Here is an 11,853-nt window from a genome sequence, read left to right as displayed (position 1 = left end):
TTATGTTTGAACTATAACATCTATACTTATAAATTACTACTATTATAATATTATAAAGCTGAGGAGTTTGTTTGTTTGTTTTAACGCCCTGATCAGGAACTACTGGTTCGATTTGAAAAATTCCTTCAGTGCTAGATAGCCCATTTTAGCTTAATATTATATAGCCTATAGGCTATATAATATTAAGCTAAAATCAATTGGAGCGTAGAAACAGAGGAAAAATGTACGGTTTCCGTGAAATACCTACTTTGCGCGGGCGACGCCGCGCCGAATATCTAGTTTCGTCTATAACATTTATATTTTATACGCATCTCATTTAGTCTCATCACTAAATTTGTTGTACATTTGTTGGGGGAAGTTGGTTTTTGTGCGAACTTGGCCCCCGGGGGGCTGCGGGCATCAGTTAGCCGCAAACTCCGGTCGGAATCCTCCGGGGAGGTTTTTCAACATCAATCCAGAATTCCTGGCAGAAAATCTCATTCCATATTCCACGTGCTTCCTATTTTTATCCCCGATTTTACGGTCGGCGAGGATATTTGTATAAGTTTAATTAAGTTGACTTTGTAGCATTATAAATAAAAATAAACGGAAGTAATTTATTCTGACCTTTTTCAAATAATATCTGTTTCCTTATATACCAAGTTTTATTAGCCTTTTAACGATAAATTAACAAACTTGATATTAATTCTGTTATCAAAAGGACTCTCTTTACATTATAGCCGCACCCGTTACCAGATTTTATTGCCCCATTATAATAGCACGATACATCTTTCCACATTTTTACATACTCATGATTTCTACAGGGTGTAACAAAACAAAGTGATATTATTAAATAATGCTTAAGGGTGTGTATGTATCCCTTGTATAGAGTTCACTGTGAAAGTAGCAGTGCCAAAACATCATTTTTTTTGTTATCTGTGTGAGCAAGCGCCCCATCGACATGAATTTTTCTACTTTTGTAAGAAGAAAGTAACACTTGCCCCTGCCCTCAAGCCTTTGCTTTTGCTTTCACAGCGAATTGTATATAGCCCCCTATAGGGGGACCCATTCATTCACACCCTTAAATATTATCACTTAGTTTTGTTACAGCTTGTATATCTGGGGGCACGGGAGTGCCCCCGCCAAGATGAGCCAACCGAAGCGCGCAAGGGCACTACCTACCTTTTCTCGATCATCTTTACATTATAATTGCAGAGTGCAGTGTATAAAGCACCTAATCGTTTTGTACGTGCATCTGCCATCACATATCGACTTTTACTAAGTAATGATAAGTTTCATAAAATATGCAAATATAATGCTATTTTCTTTTCAAAGTTTATCAGATAGTATACATTACAGCTCATGTCGCGAAGACACAGGGCGGGGCGCGGGGCGGGGGCATGCACCATGATTTATCTGGCGGCTTGACGAGGGAAAATTGCTGTTTGTTTAGGTTTCTTTTAACCGAGTTTGAGATGTGTTATCGAAAAAAATATTCGTTATAGATGGTTTTGCAAACAATTCAACTTTTTTTGTGGAAATAGTGATGAAATCCATACTGCCACGCTAATCCATAGCCATACTTCCATATCCATATTTCTTTACTAATATTGTAAATGCGAAAATGTGTCTGTTTGTCTGTCGGTTTATCTGTCTGTCTGTCACCTTACACAATTAAACGGCTGAACTGTTCTCGATGAAATTTGGCATAAAGATACTTTGAGAGCCGGGAAGGACATATTAAGATAAGTGACGGGCGTCATATACTAGATGTTAGTGTAAACACCGTTATCTTTGAAACCATCAAATTAGCCCGTCAAAACGAACAACTTTTTCTATGATAACAATGCTGGGAACTCAAAAAAATTCCGTCTTCATACGTCGGATACCCGGATCGGGGGTATGAAAACGAATTTTTTTGAGTTCCCAGCATTGTTATCATAGAAAAAGTTGTTCGTTTTGACGGGCTCATTTGATGGTTTCAAGGATAACAGTGTTTACACTAACACGTTGTAGTACTATATAATATTTATATACTATTATAATTTTTTTTTTGTCTCAAACTCAGATTTCACACGATTGAAAAGATACTAATGTTTAATTTTGGCGTAAATTATTAAAATACGCTTCCTTTTTCACTGACGTACAGTGCGAATTTAAAATATCAGCGGGGCTAAAATGGTCAAATTTAGCAATTCCTCTCAATCAATTTAGCAAATGAATTGTCAAAACTGTCAAACTGACAAATGTCTAATTAGTACAAATTACTAGACATGAACTGCAAGCAGACCTGCATTTTGCGATTTACAGAAATGAATCATATTATGATTCATAATATGATTCTCCAAAGCGACCATTTTAGCTCCGCAGAAGTTGGTTTATATTTTGGCTAAGCAAAAGTCAATTGCTAACTACAATATAATTGCACGGTTCCTTTGCGGGGGACATAATAATATTATTATCATGCAGCTTTATTATAACTAGCTATTTGACCGAGCTTTGCTCGGTATTCGATAAAACACGAATAAAATGACATTTTCTAAAAATGATTCCTAGCTAGATCGATTTATCACCCCCGAAACCCCCTATATACTAAATGTCATGAAAATCGTTGGAGCCGATTCCGAGATTCCAATTATATATATATAAAAATATAATTGGAATATATATTTATATATATATATATATATATATATATATATATATATATATATATATATATATATATATATATATATATATATATATATATATATATATATATATATATATATATATATATATATATATATATATATATATATACAAGAATTGCTCGTTTAAAGATACAAGATATACCTACTATATTATGTAACTCCATAATTTTCTCATAGATCACCCGGATCGGCACACGTTCTCACAATACTTTGTTGCATTCATATTTGTACCGAATGTGGCCGAACTGCATACTTTAATCCCTGTAAGAAAACTTACGAGTAGAAGCAACTTAAACTCTGTAAAATGAATTTCAATAACATTGTACTTTATAGACAATTGTTTTCGTCAATTTAAGTACTCGCCGCCAGCAGGGACGGACTTAAAAAACCCTAAACGTTTCCTCCGAGATTATTTAATGAAGATTTTAATGTCCGGTGCCATTACAAGGTTTCGTACCTCCCTGGCGGTTTAAAATGCATTATTTATTCCGCACTAGCCAGATGGCGCGTTTTTTCTGAATATATTTTCATACGAAACGTTTTCCATATGACAGCAAAGTTTTTAGGTAAGATATGTCGGGGAAATTTTGCTTTCGTATATTAAGGATTAAAATGTGGAATCAAATAAAAATATTTTTATTGCGTCGAGTGCTAAAATACGCAGTAGTTTTATGAAGAGTAATATTCGAGTTATTCTGAGGGAAGGTATACCTGATACCATAGTTTGGCATCAGGTTTGGCATGCCAAATTGTTAAAAGTATAAAAAATGGTTTACTGATGGGGATACATGTTCGATCTTAGGTTGTGGCGAGCACCAATCAAATATGAACTCTTCTGTTGTTAGATACTTATTTACCAGTTCATTTCTCGAGACTAAGGGCCTGTTTCATCACTTCCTGATAAGGCTATCCACCAATTAACTTGATAGATCAAGTATGGAGAATCTGTCAAAAAAGTTGTGAATAGCCTATTAGGCACTTTATCAGAAAGTGGTAAAACAGGCTCTAAGCATACTTTTGAGAAAGCTATAGGTGCTAAGGTTACGGACGTTTAAAATAACCTATCCTAAGCTTTACAGTCTCGAAAGGTACTTCTATCGGAAAATACTGTCTGCACCCGTAGCATGGCTACAGTAGAAATACGAAAGTATAGACAAACAGTGGAATAAACTGAAGGTGCTGTTCCGATGTTTACCGCGGCTAGCCGCGATCGACAGTAAATCAAATAATATAATGTAGCTGCACTTTATGACATAGACTATAGTCCTAAAAATTCAAATAGTCCTAAAAATTCAAAGTAGGATACTTTATGACGTAGATGTCATAAAGTGGCATTTTAATTGAATTTTTGTCAATCGCGGCTAGCCGCGGTACAGATCGGGGCGGCACCTTCAGTTTATCTCCGCTGTTTGTCTATACTTTCGTATTTCTACTGTAGCCATGCTAGCTAGCTAGCTGGGCTAGCATACTCAACCTGCGGCCCGCCGAGACTTGATCAGTGGCGAGTGCGGAGTTAAAGATAAAAATAATATAAACCATTTTGAATTTCAGGCCCACCGGCAATATAGTGCAAAGTCGTCGCAAAGGCGTGAAATTTTTTCCATTATTAAATCGTTAATTTTTAAGACTATTTCGGTAACACCAATACTAAAACATGTTTGAGGCCCGTAGAAAAAAAGGGTTGAGTATGGATGCAAATACGTTTAAATTAGTGAGCAGAAATATGTAATTGGTCAGCTAAAATTGATAGTTGGTTAGCAGCTTGTGTTCAGCAAATATTTATAAATCAGTCTGCAATATATATCATTCTGAACAGCAGTATTTTTTTTTGCCAGCTGAGTATTTATCAAAGCTGCAATGAGTGGCCTATACTTTTTTTTTTTTTTTGGTAAGCACTCAGAGAATAAGCAAAATTTTCTGTTTTTTTTTTGTTTTGGCGGGGGGCTGCGCCAGTTATGTGTTTATATTGCTGACCATTGTCATGATTATTTACAGAACACGAATTGCAGACTGATTTTAATTATTGCTAACAAAAATCTTTGTATGCTGACAAAATTATTTATTAGCTGTTATTTCTTGCAAACCAAATTTTTTAATGGCGTACGCAATTAATTACTTTTCAATAAATATATGAACAAATTTATATTAATTAATGATATTGCATAAACTTTGACCTTAATTTTGTTAAAATATTTGTATAAAAGAGTGTGAAATTTCACATAAATTCAAATAAGTATTTCCGTTGTCCGTAGTACACGTGACATACTCGTAAGATGTTTGAAAATTTACCAGTAGGTACTATGACTGACGTAGAATCAGCATCCATTGATATGACCTACGAATAATAAAAACTAAGGAAGAGTAACTGTGTCAAAAAATTAGTCCGCGAGTCTACAAAATGTGACCCGAATACATGCATACTTTATGCATGTATTCGGCACACAATTTTGTGTAAATATAGAAGTGACAATGTCAACGGCTTTATTTCGTAAATTTGAGTGTTAGTGTTTCGTTGTTATTGTCATAATATTTTAGTGTGCAAAAAGGAACCAAATTCGAAACGGTTGAAGTATGGTAATTATATTTCCTTAGTTTTTGTTATTCGTAGGATATTACGTAGAAATATGCTTATTATTATATAATGTGGTAAAGAAACAGCTAATTTTCTTTAAACAACTATTAAGATGCTCAAACCTTTGCCCTTTTATAAAGCATTATGTAAAAGTTTTTGCTGGCGATATTATACGGAAAAAACTTTCACTATTAATATTGAATATTTTAATACATGTCATTATTTCGATATGAGATTGGTAGAATATTATATTTTAAGAGATAAATTATTTTAATATGGCGCGGTGATTTTAAAATGCGTAATTAAAATGCCCGACTGCCGCGTGTATATTTTGTTAAAATGGCGTTCGACGTGTGTTCAACGATATATTACCTCGGAGAATGTGCGGGAATATCACCCTTATGTAGTCGAAATAAAGGTCATATCAGAGGTAAAATAACTTTAAGCGCACCGTAATAAAAATAAGCCAAGGTGATAAAATTAATCTCTGCTGACGTAGAAACAAAAAACCTCCATATTTTTCCTGGGTGTGGAATTTTAATATTTTTATTAGACATTTTATGTTCCGCCATTGAAATGTTTGTTTTGAATAATAAAGCGCCTCGAATTTCCAACAATTTCAAGTTACATTTTTTTATTGGAATTCTTACGTAAGAGAAAATGTTCTAACGGTAAGTTTGCCGTGAGGTATACAAATACAAAATGACTTTAACTGATTACTGAAAACATGACAGCCAAACAACGACAGCCAAAATATTATATTCTGTGTATGAAATCGAATGAGCTAAGCAACACGACGCAGTAGCGGCGCTACGCGACACAAAACGTTAATTCTAAAGGAACGTAAAGTGACGCGTCGCTTCTCTGCAAACTGCAGGAGCTGCAGCATAGTGCCTTCTCGCTTTTAAAACTAGTCCTTTAGGCGACGCCTTGATAATTTGGCTATAGCGATATCGTTTTTTCTCAGAAATGAGCCAATGACTAAAGCTAAGAAATTATAGTTCATTGTCAGTATTCATCATGTCTTTGTCTTTGAATTCCTCATAGCATAACACAATTGATCAACTTTTATATCACAGAATAATCAATCAAAAATACCTCTGTTAAAAAAGGGATTTTGCCAATTGAGGAGAGTGATTTAAGCTTCCAAAATTTGTATATAAATAGGTTCAAGTAGGGAATGCAATACCGGGATACCGGGATCCCGCAAATACCGGGATCCAGCGGGATTGTGATCGTTCAGTCCCGCAAATACCGGGATTGAAATTATCCTGCGGGATTGCATTCCCTAGGTTCAAGCATTCATTTTAATTTGCCCATAGCTTATATGAAATGTATTTATGGTTTTTAAATTACGCGACAAAAACCATTTTGTCGCTACGCCCTTTCCATTTTTTGCTGTTCCATTGCTTGTTTTCTATGAGAGGCCGGGCCGACCTCTCATAGAAAACAAGCAATCTAAAACATATCCAACACGGTTTTTTACTTTAACGTGGCGTCACCTTAAAGGCAATAGCGACTCCTGCAACGGACGGTCATTGGTAGTGTTTGACATAAGACGTATGATTGGATTATTCGTTGCCTATTCTTGCAACAATAATAATGCAATAAGAAAAATTCTGATTGATTTCTGATTCAATGTTAATAAAATTACCGTGCAAAAATATCGTAGTTGTTTGTATTGTTAAGAGCGTCCGTGGCCTAGTGGGAAGACCGTTGGTTCGCTTTCGAGAGCGCGCAGGTTCGATCCCGGGTGGAGGCGTGTACCAATGAGACATTATCTGATTTCAAGTACATAATACGGACGCTCGTACGGTGAAGGAAAACATCTTGAGGAAACCCACACAATGCACACGGTTGGTCCCAGACGTATTAACCTGCTCATTCCTCCGGACTTGGCCGACTATGCGAGAATGCTACTAATGCTACATTTAAAATCTTGTCCCAGGTTCTACAGTATTTGGAGAGTGGTTACTTCGCTCTGAAAATACGGTATAAATCATCCAAAATTGATGCAAATGTCTTGTTTTGTATTATTAAGAAATAAGCTACGAATAATAAAAACTAAGGAAAAGTAACTCCGTCAAAAAACATGCTCCACAATACTTGTCAAAAAAGTGTACCAGGTACACATTTCAATACATTTGCAATATTTAGGTGACATTGAGCGGTACTAGGCTGACGTTACATGACAGATCAAAAGGAACCAAATTAAGACCCAATTTCCCCAACCTCTGTTTGTTAAATCCTAACAAGGCATTACTTAACGGACCTTGGAAAATTAAACAGACTGTTAAAATACTTATGTCCCACAGTAAAAATGTAACAGCGGATTAGTAAATGCAATGTTAAGTGAACAACGAGTGAACAACTATCAATTCGTTCATTCTTGTTATAAGGCCACGAAATTGCAATGTACAAGATTAATACGACATGTTTGCTGCAATGTGTCACTTTCTTCCATAGTAGTATAATAGTATATAATGCGACCAAATTAAAATATCACTGATCGCATACATTTGTTACGCTATAATAGTTCTTCTTAATTTACCAGGTTAATAATTATTATCTGTCAAAGCTGAAAACATGAATCATAATACAAACTTTTATTTACATATTTCGGTTTGGTAATTTTGATACAAGTTAGTATATTTGCAATGTCAAGGAAAATCCGAAGGCTGGATTTTTGGCAAAGTGAAAATAAATAATTATTCATAACTATGAAAATAATTAATAATAAGGACATAGCGGAAACATGGCGGAAAGACTCAAAAGTCAAAACAGATTCTTTTATTGATATTGCATAATTGTCTTTGAAAGTTGTTATTTTGACTCATATAACAGCCTGTTAAATATTTAACGGACCTCCATAGCAGGAATTAAATTTAACGCCGTGTTAGGTGATTTAACATGACATTAGGGCATGGTGGAACGCTCGATAGCTCTAACAGGCCATTAACTGATTTAACAAGCCATTATTTATTTAACATTGCTTGATGAAACTGGGTCTTAAAATGGTAATAGTATAGGAGTTACGATTCCTTAGTTTTTATTATTCGTAGGAAATAAGTAATTAATTGGCATCATACTATTCAGTCCCATGCACCAATCAAGAAGCAGCACCGCTAAATGGTGCGTGGCATCGCTAATTGCCACAAAGGCCCGTACTGTCGTCGAATGACGCTGTGTACTTCAAAATGCAATAACAAAGGTCGTTCATTCGCTGAAATTGCGACGCGCCTGTTTGATTAAACCGCACGCAACCGAGGCACAACGAATTGGAAGTTTTTTGTTTATACACCTACAAAAAAAACGTGTGGCACTCGGGGACTGCCGCGGTAAAGCCATTTTTTATACGTCTACTCGCGCCCACACAAACACCGTGCTGAAGTCTGGCAGTCGGAGTGAGGGGTGTTAAAGGTTTTATTCGTTTCGGAATTGTCTCATAGTACATAATTAAAAAGTTTCCGTAAGATTTTATTTACACGTACGGAAAACATTAACTTAACAATACAACATAAAGTCTGTCAAGAAAGTGAAGAAATTAAAAAATGGCAACATCGTAGTGTCATCCTTTTTTTTAGATTGATTTGAAAGGGATGATACTATCATGTTCCACTTTTTAATTTCTTCACTTTCTTGACAGACTATAACTGTTTTGTTAATTCGTTATCTCTTCTGTAAAAAAAAACAAACAAATGCTAATTTAATTATGTGGCAAAAGAGCTCATCGAATATACTTTGAAAAAAAAACTTTTCAAGTTGTTGTAATGCAGAGTGCGCGCGAAGTTGCTAACTTCGCGCTAGTTTAGAATTAGGTGGAGATGGTCAACATAAGTTTGTAATGGTTGAATTAATTTTGTAAGTCAACACTATACCAAGAGTCAAGACCTCATAATAAATATAACATACTATACGTATTGTACACATTAGTTATTATAATTAATATAGGGTAGATCAGTTCTTCTCAACCTGTGGGTCGCAACCCCCTAGGGGGTCGCGAAGCTTCTGTACGGTCGCCAGAGTTTGTGAGAACTATTTCAGTAAAAAAACTATATTTAGTAGGAGAATTTTAAGCAAGGGATATATTCATAAACATACAAGCATGATGAAAACGCAAAATATTTCTTCATACCAAGGGTTCGCATCTTAAAAACAGTTGAAAAACACTGGGGTAGGTAATATAATACAATAATATAATCTTCTTATTAAACTGCCCCGCAGAAGTAAAACGTAAAATTTTAGCCAGGTTAGCCAATATGATAGACAAACATGAACGCCAACGTCAGATATCAGGAATGGCATATTCGTGGTATTTCGTTCATTATACTTTCTTAAACGTTTGTAAATATCCATTAACTTGAAGAACTTATAATAAATACTAGCTGTCCCGGCAAACGTTTGTTTGCCATATTATAAAGTATTTAGCCATATTATTTTATTGAAGTGACTAAATAAGTATGGCACCATGGCAACGTCCATCGCTATCCCGTCGCACGAACAATGGTCGCCGTCAGTATCGAGTTGTAATAAACAAATGCTAAATGCTTTACTATTATTTATTCAACAATTAATGCACTTATCAATATAAAAAGTGCCCAGTAGCCGATACTCAGACCTACTGAATATGCATATTAAATTTGGTAAAAATCAGTAAAGTCGTTTCGGAGGAGTACGGTAACTAATATTGTGACACGAGAATTTTATATATAAGACTACACAAAATTTACAATTCTTATATAAATATTAATTATACAATTTGTCATCATAGTTATAGAGAATTACGTACAAAACTGAGTCTGTACTTAAATGTGTTTAGAAGAAATAACTTATGTACGCGCTCTCCCTAAGGTGTCGTACCCGTGACAAATTCCCGGTGAAAGCGGGACCTCGGGAAAACGGGGCTTTGGAAAACGGGACTCCGACAAAACGGGATTCCCGGGTGTCGGTACTTCAGGGAAACGGGACTCCGAGATGCGGAATTCCCCGGGAAAATGGGATTCCCTGGGAAAAAGGGATTCCCCGGGAATCGGGACTCCGGGAAGCGGGAACTGTCGGGAACGCGATTCGAGGGGAGGCTCCATCAATCAGCCGCTTCAGTTATTTCGGCTTGATCAAGGAAATCTAATCGTTTTCGTGCGCCGCCTCCAAAGATTTCCTTTAACATTGTGTTTGTAATGTTCACCCGACGGTAATATTTGTATAGCAGTTGCTCTACAATCTTAAAGCATTTATGTATCAAATTCATTAAAATATATATTAATATAATATAATATGAAAGTGGTCTACACGATTAAATCGCAAAACCGATTTTTATAAAACTTGGTATGGAGATACCTCGTATCCTAGAAAAGGTGTAGTAAAGTAAGTTGTCAAACATAGTTTAATAAAATGTATTTATGATTGAACGGCTGAACCGATTGTAGTCTTATTTAAAATAGAAATAATTCGAGTGATCCGGGAGATGACGTTTTTATCACGAAAATGATGTTTTGGATGTGCGTACAGATTTCAGCGGAACAAACTTGTGGCAGCAAGTTAAAATAAAATAATACGGTCTATTTTGAGCTTACCGATTTTAAATAATTTAGATTTAGTTTTTCAATTGAAAAGTAAAAAATCGAAACTAAATAAGTTTAGAATTTTAAGTTTTCAGTTTCTGTTTAATAACATCCAATAAAAAATATTTTACAATGAATTTGATCGGAAGCGGCTTATAGTTTTACGTGAACGCATTGTTTTTACTGGATGCCCATATTTTATACGTTTTTTATAAAACGCTTTCCGATTTTTTGTATTTTTAGAAGAATATAAAAAATATAAGAGATTTACAATAAGTATGCAATTTAAAACCACACAATGCTAAAAATACAGCTACATGAGTTTATTTCTTAAAATGTGAAAGAAAAAATAATCTCTACAACAAACGAACATACATTTAAATATATTCTAAATAGAGTAAATCGTGAATATGCGACATAACATAGAATCACAGTTTCAAAGACACAAACCCTAGATAATTAGGAATAAGATTCAGAAACAATGTATTGGTATCGAACAATCTTGTCCTCAGCCCTTTGCCTATATATCATTCCCTTCTGCGGCTGTCGAAACTTCCCAATACGGAAACTGTCGCGAACTAAACCTAATGGAACCCTCACGGCTGAAACACATTTTCCGTCTCCAAACTTAATTTCATTGTTATATATCTTACTAGATGATGCCCGCAACTCCGTTGTGCAAATATTCATTTATCGCGCCGGAACCGTACATATTTCTGGGATAAAAAGTATCCTATGTCCTTTCCTGGGACTCAAAGTATCTCCATGCCAAATTTCAGCCAAATCGGTACAGTGGTTTGGGCGTGAAGAGGTAACAGACATAAACACTTTCGTATTTGTAATAATAATTATTAGTATGAATTTTCAATATTTAACGTCAATGTTTAACTGTAAACCAATCCAATTGGATTTGATGAGGATATAATATAGTTTTTTGGTTAATTATTGTACTCAATGTTTTTTATTAGTTCAAAGTCTGGTCTTTACATGACAAAAAATGGAAATAAAAAAAAACAATCGAATTTTAGTTGAAGCAACAAAACTC

The sequence above is a fragment of the Aricia agestis genome, chromosome 10, assembly GCF_905147365.1.
Source record: "Aricia agestis chromosome 10, ilAriAges1.1, whole genome shotgun sequence".
NCBI lineage: Eukaryota > Metazoa > Arthropoda > Insecta > Lepidoptera > Lycaenidae > Aricia > Aricia agestis.
Note: the sequence above shows the minus strand (reverse complement) of the source record.